Source organism: Lissotriton vulgaris, chromosome 5, assembly GCF_964263255.1.
Source record: "Lissotriton vulgaris chromosome 5, aLisVul1.2, whole genome shotgun sequence".
NCBI classification, from domain to species: Eukaryota; Metazoa; Chordata; class Amphibia; order Caudata; family Salamandridae; genus Lissotriton; species Lissotriton vulgaris.
The window spans coordinates 422,405,349-422,428,858 of NC_141693.1; the positions used below are offsets into that span (position 1 = coordinate 422,405,349).

The window sequence follows — 23,510 nt, forward strand, 5'->3', positions numbered from 1 at the left end:
TAAGAATACTTCCAAAAACCTAACTCTGGACTGGAATGGTCAAGCCCAGTGAATCTTAGGAAGACAGTGGATTAGAACTGGTAAGGTGGGTTGACAATGGACAACCGAAGAACGAGGAAAGCCAACAGAGTTGGGAAATGATGTGAGAAGAGGGGATCACACCCAGTGGATAGAGAGTGGAGTAGAGCAGCTGAGAAGCGGAAGGAGATATCCACGACATAGCAATACGTTGCGTTGTGAGTACGAGGGCTAAGTTAATCAGGACCATCTGAGCTATGTTCCATCTTGAGATGATCCTAGTCAGGTGACATATTACCCCACCCAAGCTTGGTCCCATCTCAGGAACCACCCAACCCAAGTACTATGCCATGACCAAGTCAGCAGTATTTTAATATAGGGCCACTACACCCATGTCCCTTTGCTAGCCCACCTGAGTCGTGTCAAGTACAAGGACCACCATGCTCACATCTCATCTGAAAATCACTCCAACCTGAACTAACCAGCCAGTTAAAATCATAGGCCCAGACTGATCAGGGCCCATGACAGTGTCATTCTAATCCTATGCCATGAAAGAGTTACTCCACACTCGTCCAATCATACGACTGCCGTAACCATGTTCACTCTAAGAACCACTTTAACATCAAGGGTTTGGAGTCAGGTCAGATCACTACACTTAGAGGCATGATCCGATTGCTACACTTGGAGACATGTTCATATCGCTACACTTCAAGACATTTTTAGATCGCTACGCTTGGAGACATGTTCTATAGCTATGTCAGTGGACATCTACAGCAAAAAGCTAGCTACAAAGACAGGGAGCCCTGTTGCGTGTTGGCCTCCAAAAACAAATTTGCAGCCAGTCACATTTCAGCTTACGATAAGCATGAAAAAGTGTCATCTCAGCACCTGCAGACCAGTCTCAGTGTCATACCTGGAGAGAGATCGCAGCTGGGGAACCATACCGAGACCTGTTCTGATCCATACAGAGGCCTTGCTCCGCTCCTCCATGTGAGATGGGAATCCGCCCCCGTAAATGACAGACAAGCTAACGTCATTTTTGCGTTAGAGAACATAACAATTCTCTGGACGTATTTATTAAAATCCATAAACATGACATTAAAAAAACATTTTCAACATTCTTGCATTCTATTATTTACAGTATGTACAGCACTTCATTGAGGATATCTAATACATGGAATCTCTTAACAATAGCTCTTGAAGGAGTCATGCTTGACCTCCCCCCAGGCACCTATGGCATTAACTAATCCAAATGGTCTCGGGGGCCCTGATCCCCACAACAACTTGCATTTTTTAAAAGGCAAACTCACCTGCTCCGTCAAAATAGAGGGAGCGTGGGCCAGGATGAAATCTGGACCCCCAAAACAACCATTCCAGAGCCAACCCAAAGAAGGGATCCCTCCTGGCACCGAATGGGGGATGGGCCTGGGCAACAGGACCATACCTTGGTCCCCGGGTGCAGTCCCCATACCCCAACATCATCCCCAGGGCAACGTAATGGAGTTCAGTGGGAGGCTCAGGACAATTGCTGTAGCGGGCGACCTGAGCCGGTCTCTCTTTACCGCGTTAGCCAAGCCCAGATTTTGAGCCAAAAGGCTTTCAATTCCATACTGAATTTGCCTGCACTTCTATTCCTGATTCCCCGGTTGTCCACCTGCTTTGTGTCCAAAAATGACCCCTTCCCTACCAGAATCCCTCACCCCGCTAAGGGGCTATCTACAGGGATAGGTGGGTGGGCAATAGAATCTTCTTGCAGGTCCAAGATGCAGGCAGATCCCAGGAGCATTGGCGGTCGTCAGGGTCAGACAGGCGAAAAACCAGGTAATGGTGGGAGGAAAATGCCCCTCATTTTATCCTACCTGGCTGCCTCTACCGCCCGCCTAAGGTGACCCCATCACCCCCACGCCAGTGAACGGCTGACGCTGCGGATGCTATGAAAATTTGAACCTACGGACCCACCGTTGGCCGCCGTCCTAAGCCGGTCCAAACCGGCCCGCACCTGCCTTTGGGACCTTCCATTCTTGGTGTTACCCCCAGTCCAAATGTGAGCAACTAGGAAAAAAATCACATCTTGGGTGTTGGAAAGTTGGCTCAAGCTCTGGTGACATCTGATAACTTTGATAGTGCATCAAGGCCTTGTATACAAAACTCATTGTGTTATTACCAGGAACTATGATGGTTTAATAAACAGCTGCCATTTCATCAATAGAGTACATCAGAATTTTGTACACTGATTCTGTCACAAGCAGAGTGTATAGAAGCATTGTAAGGTGCCTATTCCTTCTCTCGCACAATGTCTACAGGGCTTGTACATGCGTTATAGCTCAGCTGGAATGTGTGTATCAGGGTATTGTGTTATTACTATTAACAAAATATATTAATGTATACTATAACAAGAGCTGTTTCATAAATTGCTGAGTATATTAGAGTATTTTAATCCATCATTGGCAGAACGTAATAGGGAATTGCTATTGTATATAGCAAAACAAAAAGGAAGGGTTTGGACTCCAATCAGTAAGGCTGAGCCCCAGCGCAGTGTTCACATTTTATACGCATCCGCTTCCGCCCCAAGCGAGCACCAAACTTCTCGGTGACCCGCGAAGATATACACAGCGGAGGGACTCGCATCTAAAGGAAACAGGACACGAGCCAAAACGCACTAATAAACTCCACCTCCACGTCTATGGGCAGTCCAATCAATAAAAGGCAGGACTCCAAAAGGACAAAACCCTGTACACAACGCAGTGGGGATTGAACCTCGTGCAGTTTACGTTGGTTGGCTTCCATGAATAAAGAGATTTTTGTTAGCAGAAGCTTAGATCGGCTGATCTAGTGACTTGATTGAGCTTGTCAGTCCTGAGGAGAACCCCGGACTTTTGGGGGGTTCGAAACGCGTCGACCTGTGTGTGGCCAATTGCGTGTATATAACATGTTAAAATCTTTTAAAAAATTGTATATGTTTTTGAATTTACTCTTCTTTGGCCTTTAGGGTAATTGTATTTCTGAATATGGTATTGTTTTGTATTTGTCCAATGTGGGTTGGGTGGATGGCTGCTTGAATGGGTGTTGAGTGGGAATAGTGGATGCCTGTGAAAGTATGCTGGTAAGGACTGGATAGAATGTGTATGAAAGTGAACTGACGATAGGTGGAGGTATGTCAAAAAGAAGAATCAGTGCGAGTGTGGTGAAAATAATGTTTTTGATGCTTTTTAATTAAATAAATGAATTCATAGAAATGACTATGTTGACAAATAAACTTTGATTAAGTCATATGGAAACAAAGGTCCTGTGGTTACATTGTTTTATTTCAATGTGCTGTTGTTAAGAGGCGAATTGGTTATCAGTTCTGGCATTCTGTTGTTCATTATTGTACATAGCAGCATTTCATTACGACCAAAAGGTTTATGATAATTGCGTCCAGTAGCATTTCTGTGACCAGCATACAGTATTATAGTTATGTAAAGGTGGACATTCCTTCACTAGCCGACTTTGGGGAAGAAATGTAAGGTCAGATATACTTTCATCGTATAGTGTATTTGGGGAAGGCTGTATGTTTTATTTATTTCATAGTTAGCAGAGCTTGAAAATGGATTGCACACTGCAGCTATTATGTAACTAGCATCTTGCAGGGTGTAGTACATTGTGCCAATTCTGCTACAAGCACAATATATCAGGGTACTGACTATGACATTTATTTGATCACTGGGAGAGTGACGTAGAGTACTGTACACTGTGTTTATTCCATTCTGTGTAATATTTGGGCTCTTGGTTTTATGGTATTCATTTTTTAAATATTTCCATCTATGTTTATGTTTATTTTTATGGAATATATAAAGCGCTCGTATGCCAACGGTCTCATGGCGCTGAGAGGAGAAGTGAGCTAACCTTCGGCTCTAACAATAGACTTGAGTGAATAACCATGTTTTGAGTTTTCTTCTGAAGCTGAAATATTCTGAAGGTAGTCTAATTTCAATTGGAAGGGAATTCCACAAAGTGGGACCTAGTACCGAGAAGCCCGAGCCACCCATTCTCTTACATTCTCTAGATTTAGCCATAGTTAGTTTTTGCCCATATTAATGGCATTTATCCATATTTAAATTGTATTTTGAAAATAAAAGAAGTAGTAAAATTGCATCATTTCACCTTTATTTAACTGATAAACAAGCACGCGTACTTTGACGCTTGTCCTGTTTTAACATATTAAGTAGCCAAATACCACAACAGTACATCCATAGGTAAATATCTACATTATACTACAAACTGGTGCTTGTATTTCAGGAAATCTCATCCTATTCCATCTGTACTGTTATATTACATTATGATATGCTAGATCATGGTATGCTATGTAATGTTGTACGTATATGCATAGTGCATAGTTTGCCACGGGTATCCCATTACACTGATTTTGGGATTTCTGGGATCCTTTTCTACACAGTTCAAGGTTTCCATTGTGGCCTGGAGTCTGATTTGGTTTGTGAAGGTGTGTGTCGGTAGTGTGACCGGGTCGTATTCCCAAGTCAGCTGACTGTGCCCACTTCAGTAAATTGTGGGTGAATGATTGAGACCAAAGGGCCATGCCGAAACTCGCCCCCATCTTGTAAGATGGTACAAATGAGCCCTGGCTCACAGAAATAAATATGTGTAAGAAAATTGCTGGCAACAAGTACTATCTGGTGCCATAATCACAAATACAATGCCTATTTGGGTTGTGCGGGGTGAATATTAGGAGTTCAATCTTTTTCTGGATAAGTGTGGCTCACTGGTTAGAGCAGCCAGACCCTGAAGCAGAGGTCAGACCCGGGACCAGGGTTCAATTCCCGACGCGGCAGGGCCTTGAGCTCAAATGTCCATGGACTCGATAATTCTCGCTTCGGTGCCTGACCTAATCATGGGTTCACACTCTGCAACTCTGGGCATTAAGCTTGCTTAATCTCCACAACGGCCCCCCGCGGCGGGATGCCTGGCTTTCACCTTGGGGATGCCCTGTAGGAGCTATCTCACAGGGAAAAGCCAGGACGGGTTCCCAAGGCAAGCGCGGAGATACCCCTTCGGGGGTCGATTCAGGCGCTATATAAGAAACATAATAAGAAACATAATAATGATAATGCTGGTGTCTCATCACAGAGACTGTTGTGGTATCTTTACTGGTTTTTGGTTGGAAGATCCTGCACAAGGCACACTGCTGGACGCGGTGTATGCGGCATGTGACTAGAGATGTGTGGGGATGGGCGCATCATGTGACCAACAACGTACACATCTGTGGTGCACAGGATGTGTTTACAGTGTTGTAAAGTGTCCTGTGAGAGCCTGTGTGTGTTGTCCGAACCCTAAAAGGTACCCTGAAAATGGCAGTAAAGCCAAAGACTAACCAACCCAGTAAATTTGGGGGTGTGGACACTGACTTCAGAAGGGAGGGTGCAAGGAGAAAGCACATAGAGCTGAAGGGAAGAGAGAGGCTAAAGTGGGTAGGAAATGGGCAGCTGGAGAATGGGGAAAGGCAAAAGATTGGGGAAGGATGTGGGAAGAGAGTGGACTAGAACTGCTGGCAAGAGAGGGGATCATGGCTTACCGAGACAACAAGGGAAGATGGAAAGTATCTGGAACAGAAGGAAGGAGGTGCTGTCCTGATGAAGCCAGTGCTTAATTTGAGCTGGTGGTTGCAGGTGGGGCCCACCGGCCCTCGTTTTTGGGAGCTGGCACTTATTTTTTCAACATCTGACTCACCCAGAGCAAGAGACTGAAAAACACATCGGGGAAAAAAAGAGGAAGAGAAAAATGGGAAAACAAACTCTGACAAAGGCCAGAAAGTAGGGATAAAAAAGAACCTGCTAGAGTGAGATAATTGAGACGTCTTAGGGAATGGGCAAAGTGGGCAATTGCCCGGACCCTTTTTACCCTTTCAAGGAGGGCCCATCAGCCTCAGCTCTGCCTATTTATGTATGGAAACTTCTCCTGTCTTGCCTACCTCTACACCTGTCATTCTTTTTTTCAGGGTAATCTTAAAAATTGTAGGGTCCTGTGCAAGGCATGTTACTTTTTAATACAATTTTTTATTGGTTTTAATACAGCGGCAATATGAACGGTAGGCACTTTCATCCTCTAAAGCCATATTTGAACTGTTCTTGAGAGACCTCCATTTCTGAAAGTTTGATCGCCATTATACGGGCCTCAATTAGCAGAAAATGGGCAATAAAATTAAAAGTTTTTTCCGAACAGAGGCCACAAATACATGTCATGCCCAGGCCCGAAAATGTTCCTAAGACAACACTGGAGATAAAGGGGCAGAGCGTGTCTGCTGGTGGATGAAGGGGCATGAGGTGGGCTCAAAGATACGCAGCCTTTGCATATGGCATCCCCAATATTCATAGTGCCGGCCGCGGCTTCTGAGCAAAACTTTAAGTCCGACACTAAGCGGTAGATTTTTTAAAAAGTCGCGCAATGCCGTACAGCCCCCTGTGAGGCAGCACCGCGTTGCGCGCCAGGGAGGAGGCAGGAGAGTGCCATATCTTCAGAGATATGGCTCTCTCCTCCCCTTTCCCTTGCGCCGGGGCTGATTTCAGCAGCCGCGCGCCATGCACACACCTTAGCGCCGCAGCGCTACGGTGTGTGACTGAGTGTAGCATAGGTTTTGTATTGGAAAGGTATCCTTCCTGTACAAAATACTATGCAAAGCACGATGCAAAGCTTTTCCCACTTTGCATACTTGCTGCACAGTGCAGCACGCATGGAAAGTCAGAAAAGCACAGAGAAATGCAAGCATTTCTCCTGTTAGCGCCTCCTTTTAAGGGGCGTTAACTTTTGGCGCAAAACCATGTTTACAAATATTTGTAAATATGGTCAAAAGGCATGGGTGGTTACGGGAACGCCCATGTACCACCCATGCAACGCCCTCTCAGCACAATGTAACGCAAAGCAGTGCTTCGCAGCGCTACTTAAAGAGTGCTTCCCAGTGCATAACAAGTTATGCGCTGGAAAGAAAATAGCAAAAACTATATTTGCGCTGGTTAGCCTCACTTTTGAGACGCTAATCCAGCGCAAAAGCTTTGATAAACCACCCGGTCACGGAGGAGCAGGGCACAGAAGGAAGATTGCTGTCTGTGGGACCTCTTTTCCAGCCTGAGCCAGCAGTCAGGTGTCCCATGTCCATTTGTTTACTGTTTTTTAGAGTTCTGTCACCTTGTAGTCACTTCAGAGCACTGGTCCACCAGATGGACGGGGAGCATGTCCAATGTTGGGTTAAAAGCATAGTGCTGGATGGGGCTGGGTCCATCACAAAGGAAGTCTTGTCCCTGTACTTCCCTTCTTATGTCTGAAACAGCTGCGAGAGCGCAGAGGCAGGCCCTCCTGGCACGACGAAGTGCTAAAAAAACTGGCAATTCCCTAGTGCTACCAGGTGGACATAAGCTAAGAGAGGTCTTTCCTCTCCAAAGGGCGCATCATGTCGCTTCGGCGAGTGGTGAGGAAGGTTAATCGGTGCTTCTTTTAATCTCAGCTCAATCCTTTACTCTGGATTTTATTACAAGCTGAAAAAGGATTTTTTATCGCCTTTTCGAAACTATTAATGCTATGTTAATTCTTATCTCCAATTGTTACTTGCACACAGCCAACCAACAATTATTGGAAAATGAACCATTTGCTTCAGCTTTTCAATGCACATCAATGTGTTACAAATAACTAGAAAGATTTATAGTGTGAAGTGCAAAATCTGTGACAAACCATCCCAACAACAGTGAAAACATTTTCACTCACAACTGTGGTGGGACACAACTTGCTCGTGCTGCTAGCATAGCCAGCATGCTAGGCTGTGCTTTGTTTACAGCGCGCTATGAACACTGGGACAGAACTGTTCTATATCCACATCATATTAGTAATTGTTTGAAGCACAGTACCATCATGTAAGGACTTATAACACCAATCAAGTAATCTGTGCCGGGGCAAAGTTACTCCACGCTTCCAAATAGCACAGAACACTTAAAGTGTAGACTGTGTAGCGTACAATGCAAATTGTCATATGGAATCTATACAGAAATGCATTTTCTGTATTTTGATACTGCACAAATCCTAAAAAGTCACTGGCATTAATTTTACGTACCCTTCTTTCAGGTGATCTCCATTAAGCTATGTAGTTCAAACATATATCATTGCATTGTCCCTGGTGATATGTGTCTGCCCTGAAAGCATTCTTTGATACTTTTCACCCTTCTCCCTAAGCTTCTCTGACAGGCCCATAAAAAATAAGTATGCTGTTTTTTAAAGCAGTATATGAAGTGAATTATTTCTAACACATTCAGCACTCAAATTACTTTAATATTTTCACTATACTTATTCACTACTAATCATTTATGGGTTCCGGAGTAGCGTGCTACTTGCCAAAAAAGTACTTCAACACCATATCAGAGGTAGCAAGCCCTATATAAAAGCAAACCGTTTCCCCTCTTCTATCCCTTAACTGTCCTTCTCAAACCAAATAAGTAACTAACATATCCACCATTCAAATTATTTTCATATTTCACGGTACTAATTCACAGCTAATCCTTTATGGGTTCCGGAGTAGTGTGCTACTTGTTGAAAAAGCGCTTCAGCACCTCGTCAGGGGTAGCAAGTGGTATATCAATGCAAACCTTTTCCCTCTTCCATTCCTATCATTCTCAATCCAAATAACTAACATGTCCACCACTCAAATTAATTTCATATTTCACTATATATAAAAAGCACTTTGACGCCTTGTCAGGGGTAGTAAGCGCTATATAAATGTAAACCTTTTTCCCTCTATCCCTCCACTATCCTTCTCAATCCAAATAACTAACTAACATATCCACCACTGAAATTACTTTCATAATTCACTATACTATTCACCACTAATCCTTTATGGGTTCCGGAGCAGTGTGCTACACGCAGAAAAAGTACTTTGACGCCATGTCAGCGCTATATACATGCAATTACAATGCAATACGCTATGATCGATCTAAATTCTGATTCCATCTTTTTTATACCCAATTTGCTCATTTGGCATTTGCTACGTGCGTAAAAATAAGGTGCACAAGGCAACCACATGGGGAGGTCCTTTTGTATATAAGGTACAGCAGGACTGACTATGCTTTTAAAATATGTAGCATGTTCAATAGTACATTTTGCATAAAAATTAGGAAAGTCCAACGTAAGAAATCGGCAGTATATTTGCAATAAGCAATACATATCATGACTGTATTCTGATAATCTTGTAACAAGCCGTACTACATAAATGTCGGCACACCTCTTTTTAACATATTAAACCAACTTGTCTCCAAATTGTTCATACTAATGTGGAAAATGAATAGACTGATATCTTCTCTGCTGAAATGTAATGACACAACGATAATCCTTTACCTCAAATAACAAATAATGCTTATTATTTCATCTCATTTTGAAGAGTTTGTCAAAAGAAATATTTACCTTCTGATTCGATGCCAAGTGAAAATATAGACTGCAAAATAATTTTTGCAAAAGCGTAAATCCTTTAAACGTAGACTGAACAAAAAAAATGTCGGCCTTTATAAATATAGATTTACAAAAATGCCCATGTGTGCAAATAAATCAACTCTTCATCTCCAGCACTCAAATATGCTGAAGGTAGAATAGTTAATGAATAAAGTCATTAAACTCGTGGGAAGTGATTTTTTTCTGAATTTAGTAATTCAATACTGGTTGCAACTTATGGATGGATATATACTATAAGGCTGATTACAATTTCTATTTCAGAGTCACATGAACACTCGTTTCTTGCTGTACAATTTTGCATTGTGCCCACAGGCTTTTTTAATGGTAAGTAAATCAAAGCAATGCTTTGGTTCTCATTGAACCACAGAACATCCTTTACAATCCTTAGTAAAAAAGCAAACTCTATTTTAGAAAGATATGTCTTTGCAGTCTAAATTTGCCAACGTAACCCTACTTGCTGGCGCACTCTATGGCAAGTATGGCAGGGATTTCATTGCAATCGGTTTAGTTTACGTCCTAGAATGCAGTACACAATTTCTTTCAAGGAACTGTATATTCAGCTGCTCTATGTTGGTTCTATTATTGTGTAATATAGGTTAAACACTTAGGCCCTAAGGTGCCATAAACTCCTGATGGGTCTGGTAACAATAGCTACTGGTACAATAAAACTAATTAAATGTACAGGAACATTGTGGCTCTGCTTTGTTTCACCTTGAGATTTTGGTAGCAAACTCTCCAAGAGAAGCTATGTGCCAAATAAAGGAATTACCCATGAATGGGACCCAGAATTACTCCTTCCCCCAGAAATGTATCATTTGTAAAAGGCTCATAAAGCTCCCAATTTTAATTGCACTATAACTTTGCCCCCCTGAAGTTGCTTATACCTCCTGGAATCTTACTGGGAAGATTGTCAAACCACTTGTAATGGTGGCCTAAATGCTTCATTACTAATCGGGTAGTCACCACATCCTACCAATTCTAACTGAGTATTCTTCCAAATAATGAATATGCCATCTATAAGGACCCAAGTAAATAATATTGACAACAAAATAAAGGTCCCGATCATCCCAGAAATGTCCCTCTCATTGGAGCCATTAAACCGTCCTACATAGGAGGAAGCAAACTTGCCCTCATGACAGTGCCACAAATAATGATTGAGTTGAAACACTTTACGCTAGTACCTATCTTGTCGTGTGTAGAAGGGTCTCTGAGCAAGCATGAATGCTGGTACCTGCGGCGTGTTATTTATTGCCTGTGAGCGTGACTCATGCTATAGTATGATACAATGCCTGGCTGCGTCCACAATGCGTAGAACATAAGGAATGCACTTTAGACGGTTCAAGTCATCTTTCATATCCTGACTAAAGTATGACAAAAGTTGAATGAGCTGAGAAAAAAAGATAAGATGACTTATAGCTGGTCAATGCAGGAGCATGATACATTTTCAGAAGAAAGCAAAGGGGCAGATGTATCAACAATTCTCGCCACCACACAGACACACAAAGTGATGGAATGAGGTGCAAAGTAGTGACGGTGAATTGACTTTCCGAGGGAAAACATGTTTATTGAACTAGAAAGTAGCCCTTAAAGTAAGGTGAAAAGCATTTTGCTGCGCTAGGCTGCTGTTTGTGCACCAATGCTGAGGAAGAGAGTAGCAGTGCTAAATCTTAGTTGATATGGTTCTGCACTGCTCTTGCCCTCTAGCACAATGCAGTACAGCAACGTTGACTGCTGCCTTGCAATATGTTTTAGTAAATCTACAACAAAATATTAGGAGAACATGGTGCTACATATTTAACTAGTTCCTTTTGCCGCCATCAAAAAACGTACAAATGCTGTCGTTAATGAAAAAATAGTACATGCACTACATTCTTCATGTTCCCATTTTTTTTACATTACTGTATTCATTCTGGGGCTTGTCATTTGCCTTTCGTGGAACCAATCACTGAGGGTATAAATGAACCTTACATTAGGATAGCGGTATACACCTGTTACAACGCATTTGTTACAACGCAATACTGTTACAACGCGACTTTTACAACGCATACCATTACAACGCATTGCGCTGGGGGGTGTTCTAGGATAGGGAATAAGTATAATTTACTATCCAACACCTTCCCTAGGGTCCACGGGGACTGGAGTTAGAATAGTAAATTATACTTACCACTATCCAGCACCTCAAAGCGCTATGCGTTGTAATGGTATGCGTTGTAATGGTCGCGTTGTAACAGTAGGTAGTTGTAATGGTATGCGTTGTAACCTGGTACATCCTAGGATAGCCTGCCTGCCACAAAAAGCGCTACACTACAACACTCCAGTCTACCTGGCAAAAAAGCTTGAACTATCTGGTTTGAATCGAGCCCTAAGAAGTTCGAATAATCTACTGCTGAAGCCTCAAAAATTCAACAAAAAGAGACCATACAACCGATCCGTCTCTGGTCTTGCTCCAAGAATATGGAACTCTCTTCCTCCTGAAATCAGAACTAACCCCTCGATCACCACATTAAAAAACAAAGTCAAAAGTTTGTTCCTGAATAGCTACTTGCAATAATAGTCCTGAAATCACCCAAACAATATGTACTTCCTGTTTACTGCACTGTTTTGTAATATCCGACAATGCATTTTATACTTCTGTGTATCTCTCATGACCTGGGTTATTCTTCATTCTTCTCCTGATTAAATTACTTGATTTCATGTACAATGCTCTCATACCCTGATGGGTCATGTTTGCGCTACATAAAACCTCTCAAATAAATACAATAATTTAATTAATATTGACAATACGTAAAAATGTGTTTGTCTGTCTTTTAACAGTGCATTTATGACAGTAAAGACTGTCAAATATGTGAAATATGTGTCAGCAGCTGTGCTCAAGATATTATAACACATTTTGGACCCCTTTGCAATTTAAAATTATATTTAACACAGGTTTTGAGCCTAAATATGAAAAAAGGAATATGCAGCGGTAAGTGTATTATTATTTATTGATGTTGCCTGCAAAGGAAATGTAGTTTTAATTATTGTCTCCAACTTAAATTAAGCACTAAAGAAAGTTTGTGAAGGGAGATACAAGGTGTAAAATATTGTTTTTTTTTCTTTTTTATCTTGCTTTCTCTGTTGGTTAATCAAAAAACTAGACAACAAATTTGTCAAAATGGAAGTTTTGAAAAAAAACTTGATCCATATTGACCTGGTAGCATTCTATGTCAAAGCATTGATAAGCACTTTGTAACATGTTTCAGTAACTTGTTCTCAGTGTCTACTCTCTCCAAATCAGAGTGCATTATTTGAGACAGTTATTACACTACTAAATAAAATTCATCAGGATAAGGTACATGTAGCTTATTGCAGTGGTTTCCAGACTTTTTCGAACTATGTCCCACTTGTTAGAACAATAAATTTTCGCGACCCACAAACCTTTAATGGAAATGAGGCGGGCGATTTTCTAATGTAACTAAAGCATTGCGTCGTAGTCCATTGTCATTTAAAGACAGCACATTTTCCATTGAAATGGCCAGTAAATGTGTACAGAGCTCCAGTTTTACTGTTAAAATTATATACCACACAAATCATAATGTTTGAAAATCGGGTTTCTGCGAAGATTTATAATTTGTGCATCATCAAGTGCCTTGATTTGTTTGATCTAAATAAAAACTTTGTTTCCAATACACTTCAGAATTACAAAAAAAGTGCTTCCTTTCTGCTTTCCTAACTGCTAGATTCATAGTTAATTTCCAGGTAGCTAGCTTATGCTTTGTATTGCTAAAAACAACATTCTACATTGTCACATAATTAATTTTAGAAACTCCTCTCACTTTTCAGTCCGAGAAAGAATTTTAAAAAAACAATCTCCATGTAAAAAGAATAAAGCAACCTGACATTTGACCTCAATCTTTGAATCACCAAATGTGACTTGTTAAACACAGGATTTAAAGGCAACCTTGACCCACGGTTTTGTAAACGCTGGCTTATTGCATTTCTAGCAAAGAGCATGGGGGTATTGTATGCTACAGCTATCCCCTCACTAGCAGACGTAATATGGGTTTGTATGTTACAGCTATTCCCTCTGTCGGAGAGTGTAATATGGTATTATGTGCTACGACTATTAATTCACTAGTGCAGTGCAGTAGGATATTGTATGGTTTGGCAATTTCCCCTCTAGGACAATATTGTGTGCTACGTCTGTTCCCTCCGTAGGGCAGTGTTGTGTGTTGGGGCTATTCCCTCTCTGGGAGAGTGAAATATGGTTTTGAGAGCTACGACTATTAATTCACTAGCAAAGTGTAATAGGATCCTGTATGCTACGGCTGTTCCTTCTCTAGTACAATATTGTGTGCTACTGCTATCACCTCACTAGCAGACGTAATATGGTTTTGTATGTTACAGCTATTCCCTCTGTAGGAGAGTGTAATATGGTACTGTGTGCTAAGACTAATAGTTCACTAGCACAGTGTAGTAGGATATTGAATGGGATGGCTATTCCCTCCATAGGGCAATATTGTGTGCTACGGCTATTCCCTCCATACGGCTATTCCCTCCATAGGACAATATTGTGTGCTACGGCTATTCCCTCCATAGGACAATATTGTGTGCTACGGCTATTCCCTCCACAGGACAATATTGTGTGCTACGGTTATTCCCTCCACAGGACAATATTGTGTGCTACGGCTATTACTTCTCTAGGAGAGTGTAATATTGTATTGTAGGCAAATGCTATTTTCTCTCTAACAGAGTGTATTATGGTATTGTGTTGTGCGGCTATTCATACACTGCCAGAGTGTAGCTGGATATTGAATGCTGTGCCTATCACCCTCTCAGAGACTGTAGTAGAGTATTGTGTGCTATGTCTATTTCGTTTCTAGGAGAGTGAAATATGGTATTGAGTGCTACGACTATTAATTCTCTAGCAGAGTGTAATAGGATACTGTATCCTGCGGCTATTCCCTCCATAGGACAATATTGTGTTCCACAGCGATTCCCTCCCTAGGATAGTGTAATATTGTATTGTATGCTAGGACTATTCCCTCTGTAAGAGAGTATATTATGGTATTGCGTGCTACAGCTATTTATTCACTGGCAGAGTGTAAGTGGATATTGAATGCTATGCCTATCTGTCTCTAAGAGATTGTGGTAGAGCATGGTGTGCTACTGCTATTCCCTCTCTAGGAGAGTTTAACGGGGTATTGTACATGTGATGGACTCTACCAGTGACGTAACTTTTGGCGTTGACACTCTTAAATTTGTGTTTGTACACAGGGAGGAACCACATTAATCCTAAGCGGCTCTTGATAAATTGTGATCTCTTCGGATGCAGTTTCAAACATAACTTAAACCTACAATTTTTCTGTGATAGGATGTGAAGTGAGTTTGGTGGTCTCACCCTGGCCCCCCTTGTGTATGCTTAGCTAGTCTGTGTTTTAATCCCCCTCTAATAATCACCCACCAATACACTGATTCATTAAATGAAAGATGTTTGTGCCGCAATGGGGGTGGGGGGTAATTAATGCTCAGTCACCTGTCTCCCTTGCAATGAAGTGACTCTCTTCCTCAACATTTGGTTAAAGAATGCAGAAATGGGAGGTGGGAGTGTAAAATTGTCATTGAACCAAAAATATGAAAATAATGTGCATAATGTCACTGGAAGGAGTGTATTACTTTCCTGGCTTCACTTACGTCCGCCCCACCACTTTGCACCTAAAGAATAGAGGGGCTAGAATAGATTTTAGAAAGAGCCCAGGCAAAAATGTTCAAACCCGCCCCACACTGTAGGAGGCAGCCACTAAAGGGGTCGGCATGGGTGTGTCATGGTAGCCAGTCCTGCTCTCAGAAGCCCCCGAACCTGCATCTCACTGGGCAAAAGCCAGCATGGCCGAGGGACCAGTCCAAAACTGACACATTACATCTCACACAAAACCCAAAATGTACTTACAACGAAAATAGAGAACATTGTATTTCATAGCTGGCGGAAGTGTCCGTGCTTACTTACAGGTGGCCCACCAGCACTCTTTGCTGGGCGCTGGGCCTTATTTTCATCGATCCGGGTTCGCCATTGAAGAAGGGACGTGGGATGTGTGAGGGTCGCCAGTGTTAGTATGTATGAGGCGACCGAAAGCTGTAAGTCACAAAGAGGCCCGGTGACTGGGAGACTTCCGGAGTGAGACCGGCAAGGCACGAATTACACTAAGACTTGACAACCGCTCCGAAAACGAACCCCTTTCACATGAGGGCGATATGGAGAGGGAAATGGGTGAGAAGGGCGAACAGATCTTGGGGAAAAAGTGGAACATAAAATACGAGGCGGAGGTTGACACAAAGAAAGATACAAACATAGTGATCAAGGGACAGATATGGCCAGGAACTGTGTAATAAACAGAGATGGACAAACAATTAGAGACAGGGAGACAAACGACTAATGCCATCAAGAGATACAGACGCACAGGAACATATGCAGTGCTTTAAATGGGCTGGTACTGTTCGGTACGGAGTACCGGCACTTTTTTATTTTAAGAGGGAGAGTACCGGCATTTCTCAGGAGAAATGCAATACCTTTAATTGGAGAGTGTTTGCACTTCTCAGAAACAAGCAGGTGCTCTGGGGCAGAGTATCTGCCCATCTATTTTTCCATTTCAAGCACTGCAACATATGTATACACAGGGAAACAGACTGAGACGGACAGAAAAACAGTAAACAGAGTCAATTAGAGGGACAGGCAGGGGTACAGATATGAGAAATATTCAAGTGGGGAGAGTGAATGAAATTTACAGAGTGAGAGAGACAGGAAGACAGTGTGAGAGAGAGAGAGAGAGAGAGAGAGAGAGAGAGAGGGGGGGGGGGGGGGAGAGATACAAAAATAGAGGGGTCGATTAAGAATACAATGATGCAAACAGACAGGCGGACACAACACCCTCTTATACCTCAGAGATGAAGGAGAGAAACTTCGATTGAGAGCCGAAGACAACTGGACACTGGGGCTGAGGGGGCGCGCAGGCGGCGCAGAACGCGTCTGGAGGGAGTGACACCCGCGGTGTCACGCATTTGAATGCAAACTAACAAACTTTATCACGCCAACCAGTCGGTCATTGTGAACACGCGCACAGGAGGGACGCCTTTAACGTGCACGCGCGTGCACATGGCACAGCGTTAACGCCTGGGCGTGCACGTGTAAGTACAGAACACCACCGCGTGCACATTCTCGAGTCACAGCTGTAATGAGGGGTGCCTAAAAACCCCGGGAGTAGCCGGTGTGTGCTCCCTCGGTGGTACCGCCGACAGCACCCATCCCATGGCAAAAAGATCACTCCAACGCCCCCGCCCCCCCTCCCCTCCCCCACACACACACCTTTCACTATGCACTTCTGTGGGGTGCTACGAGGCCCGGGTCTGTCAGTCCGGCCCGCAGGCAACTACCCGCCCGGCTGTGTGTGAACTCATACTAACACCACCCCACAACCACCAAACGCGCACGGCCTTCTTGCTCGAACTGTCACTCGTGCACCCGTGTGTGTGTCCGCACTACACCCGACGCACACGCTCTGCATTGTTCGGACTCTGTGAGTGACACCTGTGCTCATGAGTGGGGAACCATACACCCCTCGCATACACACGCGGGCACACACACTCGCACTGTCGTGCTCAGGCGCTATAATAACTCACGCGCTTCCGTGAGAAAGTATAAAGCCAAGACCCCACCCCGCCACACAGACACCTACGGAAGCACGCGCGGGACTTCTGTAGTATAGCTCCTCACCAAGTGAGGAGCTATACCACACACTGCACTCTGCTTACCACATGAGAGGGAGGGAGGACGCCCATACCTGCGCCTTCTGGCAGCAGGATGAGGAGAGAGACCCCCAGCCTCTCTCCTCATAGTGCCTGGGTCTAAAGAAGGCGCTCAGAGTTCAGGCGAGGCAGGTCTGCACAATAAAGAGCTTGTATTTCTTTTCCTGCTGAAAGGGCTTTGAAATAACCGATAAGAGAAACAAGGCCCTTATCAAACTTCAGGGGAAAAAAGGAAACACCCACACCACGTAGACACAGGTTCGAGTTTGTAGGAGTCAGGAGCAGAGTGTGAACACACGGACGGAGGGGGACCGTCCGAGCGCTGTCCGAGGTCTGTCCGGACGGAGTTCACTTCGGCCGAACCCGCAGCTGGGCGAGAACCTGGGACCAGAGGCCCAGAAGTGGGAGGACAGTTTCGGCGCCGACTCTAGGCGTGAGAGAACTTAGCATCAGAACTGTTATCGACACAGCAGGATCGGAATATGGGGAGAGGATGTGCTCCCACTGCAGGGCTGCCGACTTTGGAGCTGCAGTACCTGGTTCGAGCCTCGGCGTCGGCTCAGCATCTTGTGATTCTGGGCAAATAACTTAATTTGACCGCGCCTACCAAAAAGTGACTGTGTAATGTAACTGGTGCGCATGTAAAGCGCTTCAAGTCGAGTTCGCGCTATATAGATCTGCGAAAAGAATATATATATATATATATGTATATATATATATGTATGTATATATATATATATATATATATATATATATATTACCTACTGGCGGTCGCCAGTAGGTAGTTATAGTTAGGATTTTTTAATATATATATATATATATATATATATATATATATATATATATATATATATATATATATATATATATATATATATATATATATATATATATATATATATATATATATATATTAGAGATGTCTCCAGTACATGAAACACGGCCCGCAACGTAAGAGCTGCCCCCCCACCCAGAGGATAACTGCCGGGACTCATAGGAACTGTTCCTCGTGCAAGAAATGCCCCTTGCATTCGCAAAGTATCTATATCCCACGAGCTTCCAGTGCTGTGTGCGAGCTGTCCATATAAGAACTGACAGTGCAATATAACAAGTGATTATGCCAAAAGTAAACAGTCCAGAGCACGTGAACAGTAACGCTGTAAATCAAAGATGATACTATTGCTCAATGGAATTACCGACTCTAGAAGGATGGGCGGCTGAGTCTGCAGTGTCGGTATTTTTAACCGGTGAAACTGAGATCATTGCAAGGCCGTGGTTCAAGTCTCGGAGCCCTCTTACTCTTATGCATGTGTCATATATGAACCGAATAGGTGATAGAACTGCCCGCAGCACATGGAACAGACGGTGCCGCATATAAACTGTTCACATGCTATGACCTGACCATGCCACATACGAAATGTTCACATCCTATAAGAACTGGGCATCCCATACATGAACTGCCCATACCATTGAAGAACGCCTTATAGTCCTACAAGAACTGTAGGTATAATTTAGGGACTGGCGTTGCCAAAAACGAAACGGCGTTGCAATACACGAAGGGGCCATGCCGCGTCCGAACTGTGCCAGCTATTTCAGAACTCGTCTCTTACAAGAACTGCCCGCGACGTATACGAGCTGCCGCCGCTACATAGCAACGCCTTCCCCAGCACTGTCTGCACCATATAAAAACTCTCTTTACCGCATAATAAGCATCCATGCGATGTAAACATCGTCTCCGCTCATCGGAAGAGTGCGCTCTCATAGAAGACTTCTACATACCATACAAGCGCTCATTGTATACTATACGAAGTCCCTATACATACTGGCATTCTCCTTGCCATTTAACAACTCCCCATAGTTACACTATTCTCCATGCCACGTAAGAACTCCCTATACCTGCACGCGTGTTCCTTGCCGTATAAAAAACACCCCAACAGAACTACGAGCATTCCCCGTGCCGCATAACCACTCCCTATACTTACTTCTATTCTCCATCTAGTTAGAACGCCCTATACATCCAAGCATCATCCACGCCATATATACGAACTGCCTAGACATACATGCACTCTGTATGTCATACAAGAACTCTCGTGCAAGGAATAAACCGTCCGTGGTGTTTAGGAGCTATGCGGACAGAATAAGGACGTTTCCCGCCTTATAGGATCTCTTCCGTCCATGGGTGAATGGTAATGACGTGAGTAATGTCCCGCCGCATAACAATTGTTCTTGCCGTATAAATATTCAAGCATCCATCTACGACTTGTCGTCACAATGTATGAACTTTGTGTACAATTGCTCAGTGTTATATACATACGTATGGCATCAACATAGAGTTCTGTCCAGCATATAACGCGAGCCGTTTCCTTTCAAGGACAGGCTCTGCCACATATGAGCTGGCCCGCGTACTAGTCCCAACATTTAAAATCGGGCCACACTTTAAGCACTGTCCTAAACACATAAACACCCCGTCCTATATTTCCTGCCCGTTCTCTAAGAACTGGCTCACCATAGCGGGACCTTTCATGCCATATAAAATATATACCGTCTAAATAAGAACTCTCCGCGTCCTAGAAGAACTGCTCATGCCGCATAACATCTTTCACTGCAGAACTGCATTCACCACATAAGAACTGGAATCGCAATATAAATGTGTTCCTGCTACATAACAATATTCCCATATATAGGATGGCCTGGCCATGTAAACACTCCCCCTGCCCCACTGTGAGATCCCAGTCCGGCATGTAAGAAGGGTGGCTGCCGCATAATTATGCCGGCGGTCCATCGGCGGTCGCGATCTCTGTGAACTCTCCCTGCTGTGGAATGACTGTCCCGTGCGTGAGAAGAGCAGGGACGTCTCTCAGATTTACCGTGAACCCGCCTACGAATCCGAAACGTGCACTCGCGTGTGATTTATGGATCAGTAACTATTGATTGGTTCATTAGGCGATAATCCAATTAAGAAGCAGCGGCCTCTACTTGCGACAGGTCTTAAAGGGCGGGAAAGTTAATGCAGTTCTGAAAATCAAATTATACACGTGCAAGAGAATTACACGCCACCGCGCAACGGGAGGGGTGGGGGTGGTGGGATGGTACCCTCACGCTTGCAGGTTGTTTTATCGCAGTTTTGACCCCCTCTCACTGTTTCCCTTTCACTCAGTCCCCTGTAACACTTGTCTCTGTTTCTTCGAGACAAAGTCTGATGCTGAAAAAGTAAGACACTGTCCCCAGAAGAGAGCGCCCCCTCTGGCCGAGGTCTTTGGTCCCGTGTTTCTGTCACTCCCTGTGCGCCAGGTGAGGTCACACCTCTGAATCCATTGTCGTCATCAGACGAGTAGAGAGGTATTGGTACCACGCATCAAACGCGCCTCCTGTCCGTTTCCAAGCGCTTCCTATATTGGCAAATCCTGCAACTGAGACACGGAGAAAGGAAGGAATTTGCCCAGGATCACACCGTATGGGCAAACAGTTATCCTGGCATTAAAGTACATTTAAACGCTCTAAATTGGAGCGCACCTGCCCCAGGGGCGACGCAGTTAATGTTGTTGTGATAGTAGCAGCACTGTCATTATTATAGTATTATCGATAATTACACCACTACTGCTAACGGTATTATTACACCAGGGCTAATAACAATTAATAGCATTACAATTGTTACAATTGAGATTACATACTAGTGACACATTACAATTACAAGCTACAGAAATAAAAGTAAGATTCAAAACGTCGCTTTCAATCCCTCCTGTCTTTACATCAATTGCTATCTCGTGTGCACCCGGAGCTCCACCCCGGGCAGCTAGAAATCTATCACTACAGAGTCTAATTGTGTTCCCTTTAAAACATCTCGATGCCTGCGGGGGGGATGAAGGTGTCATATCTTTGGGACGAACTCAGGAAACGTGTGTTCTGTTATTGGGGTTTGTAAAGCACAAATAACACAGGAGGCGTCTTGGCGCTAGCTAAGAATGCAGTGAATGGTATAAGGGGAGGAAACTGGGAGGCCGAGGAGAGATAAAAAGCCAGGTTTTCAGCCGTTTCCGGAAGTCCAGTAGGTTGGGTCCATTTTTGATATGCAAAATGTGCTTTTTTAATTATTATTTTTGTTGTTGATGTTTTTATTGTTGTTGGCCTCAGACAAGCGACCCCTTTCTGCTCGGCTCCTGCCTCAGGTAAAAGTCACCATGTCCCCTGCGCCCCTGTCCCGTGCATCCCCGTGCGCCTCCTCCTTCCCTCTTGTCCTGCTCCTCTGCCTCCTACCCCTGTGTGCTGTCCCGTGCCCCTGTTTCGAGGGTGTCAGTCCCTCGTGCCCTTGCCCAGGTGCCCCCTGCCTCAGTGCCACGTGTCTCTGTTCCCTTTGCCTCCGTTGACAGTGCTTCGGTCCCCGACCCGGTGATTCAGCCCCTGGTGCTCCTGTCCCTTCCCCTGCGTGTCCCGTATGCCCATGTCCCGTGTGACTCTCCCGTGTGCCCCTGTCCCATGTGCCACCCCTGACCCGTGTTCCTCTGTTCCGTTTGCCTGTCCCATGTGCCAATGTCCCTTGAGACTCTGTCTGTGTGCCTGTCTCATGTGCCCCAGCCCCGTTTGCCTGTCCCGTGTTCCTCTGTTCTGTTTCCCTGTCCCGTGTGCCCCTGTCCCCTGAGCCTCTGTCCGTGTGCCTGCCCCGTGTACCCATGTCCCGTGTGAGTCTCTCGTGTGCCCCTGTCCCGTGTTCCTCTGTTCTGTTTCCCTGTCCCGTGAGCCTCTGTAGGTTTGCCTGTCCCATGTGCCACTGTCCCATGTGCCACTGTCCCATGTGCCCCTGTCCCGTTTGTCTGTCCCGTGTGCCCCAGTCCCGTGAGCCTCATTCTGCGTTCCTCGTGTGCCCCCTCCCCACGTGCGCCCGGTTCTCCCAGCTCCACGGTGCCCGCAGGGTGCCAGGCTGCCTACCTGGGGTTGCTGCCGGCCGGTCCCGGTGCGGTCTGGCGGGTGCTGCTCCGATGGCCGTGTGTGTCCGATGGCCGTGTGTGCCGAGTCTGGGCTCCACGCTCCTGACCCCGCGGCTAGACCTTCTGAACCCTTTCGTCCCTGTTCCTGCTCTGTTTCCCCTTTCTCTTGTGTTTTATCACTGAACCATTTCTGCTTTAACTCTGAACTTTGTATCCGGCCGCCTCTCCCAGACCCCTGTCTTTACTGCCCTCTGTCCATTCTCTCGGCCTCACAGTGTTTGTCCGGGGAGTCACTCTCTGCCCGCTGTCCCTCTCGCTCTCTGCCTCTCTGTATTCTTGTCACCTGCTCTCTGCTCTGTGTATCTCTCGATCTCTGCTCTCAGCCCTCATCTGCTTCCTTCTCCTTTTGTTTTTGTTGACTCTCACTTTCCTTCTGTCTCTGATTTGTCTCTTCCTCTGGCCTCCCCTGTCTCAGCTCTCAGCGCTCATCTGTCCCTGCTGTCCGTCTCCCCTCTCTCTCTCTCTGCTTCCAGCCTCCCTCTCCCCTGGCCCTGCTCTCCTCTCTGTTCTGCCCGGCACTTGCCTTTATAATCTCGCTGTAATTGCTTTTAATCGGATTATTGGCGGCTCTCTCCTCTCTGCTCCTGGATAGGTCTCCAGGCCCCACTCAGGCTCCGCCTGACGAGAAACGTCATTTCTCAGCAAAACGCCCGTGTGTTTTACCCTCTCTCGATTTCCCTCCGGCTGCTCCGCGTGCGTATTCCTGCCCCCCACCTGCTCCCAGACACTGGTCCAGTGGCACGGGCCCTGGTGCCAACCAGGAAAAGTGCCCCTGGTGTCCCGGTTGGGAATAAAATCTGAATGCAGTGGGCCTCTGGGAGCACTGGTGCCGCTGCACCTGCTGCACAGTGACAGCCACGCCGCTGCTAGTTCTCATGAACTGGGATGCCCCCTGACCCCTAGGCCGCACGGCTCCCTGCTCCCGCGGGCCCAGCCTCATGCAGGCCTCTCTCCTACAGACCTGAGCTTCCTTCATGGCCTGTGCGGTTCTGTACCCACCCTGGCATGGATGCCTCTTCCTCGTGCAAGCCCGCGCCATCTTATGCAGATCGGCACTCTTCCCTGCTTCTCCCGAAAGTTCACTGCCCTCTCACCCTGCATCTCTTGCAGGGCTCTTGCATCTTCCCTGCTTCTCCCGAATGTTTACTGCCCTCTCACCCTGCATCTCTTGCAGGGCTCTTGCATCTTCCCTGCTTCTCCCGAATGTTAACTGCCCTCTCACCCTGCATCTCTTGCAGGGCTCTTGCATCTTCC

The 23,510-nt window shown here is 45.0% G+C and overlaps 1 protein-coding gene across 1 annotated transcript in view; it reads right to left on the minus strand.

Annotated features, from left to right (window-relative positions):
* The window catches only part of DRGX (dorsal root ganglia homeobox), a 119,555-nt gene extending 96,859 nt beyond the window's left edge, over positions 1-22,696 (minus strand). Inside the window, exon 1 of the mRNA XM_086920091.1 lies at positions 22,198-22,696. The gene's annotated coding sequence lies outside the window, so the exon portion shown is untranslated. The remainder of the gene's footprint in view (positions 1-22,197) is intronic.
* Between the last annotated feature and the right edge of the window lie 814 nt (positions 22,697-23,510).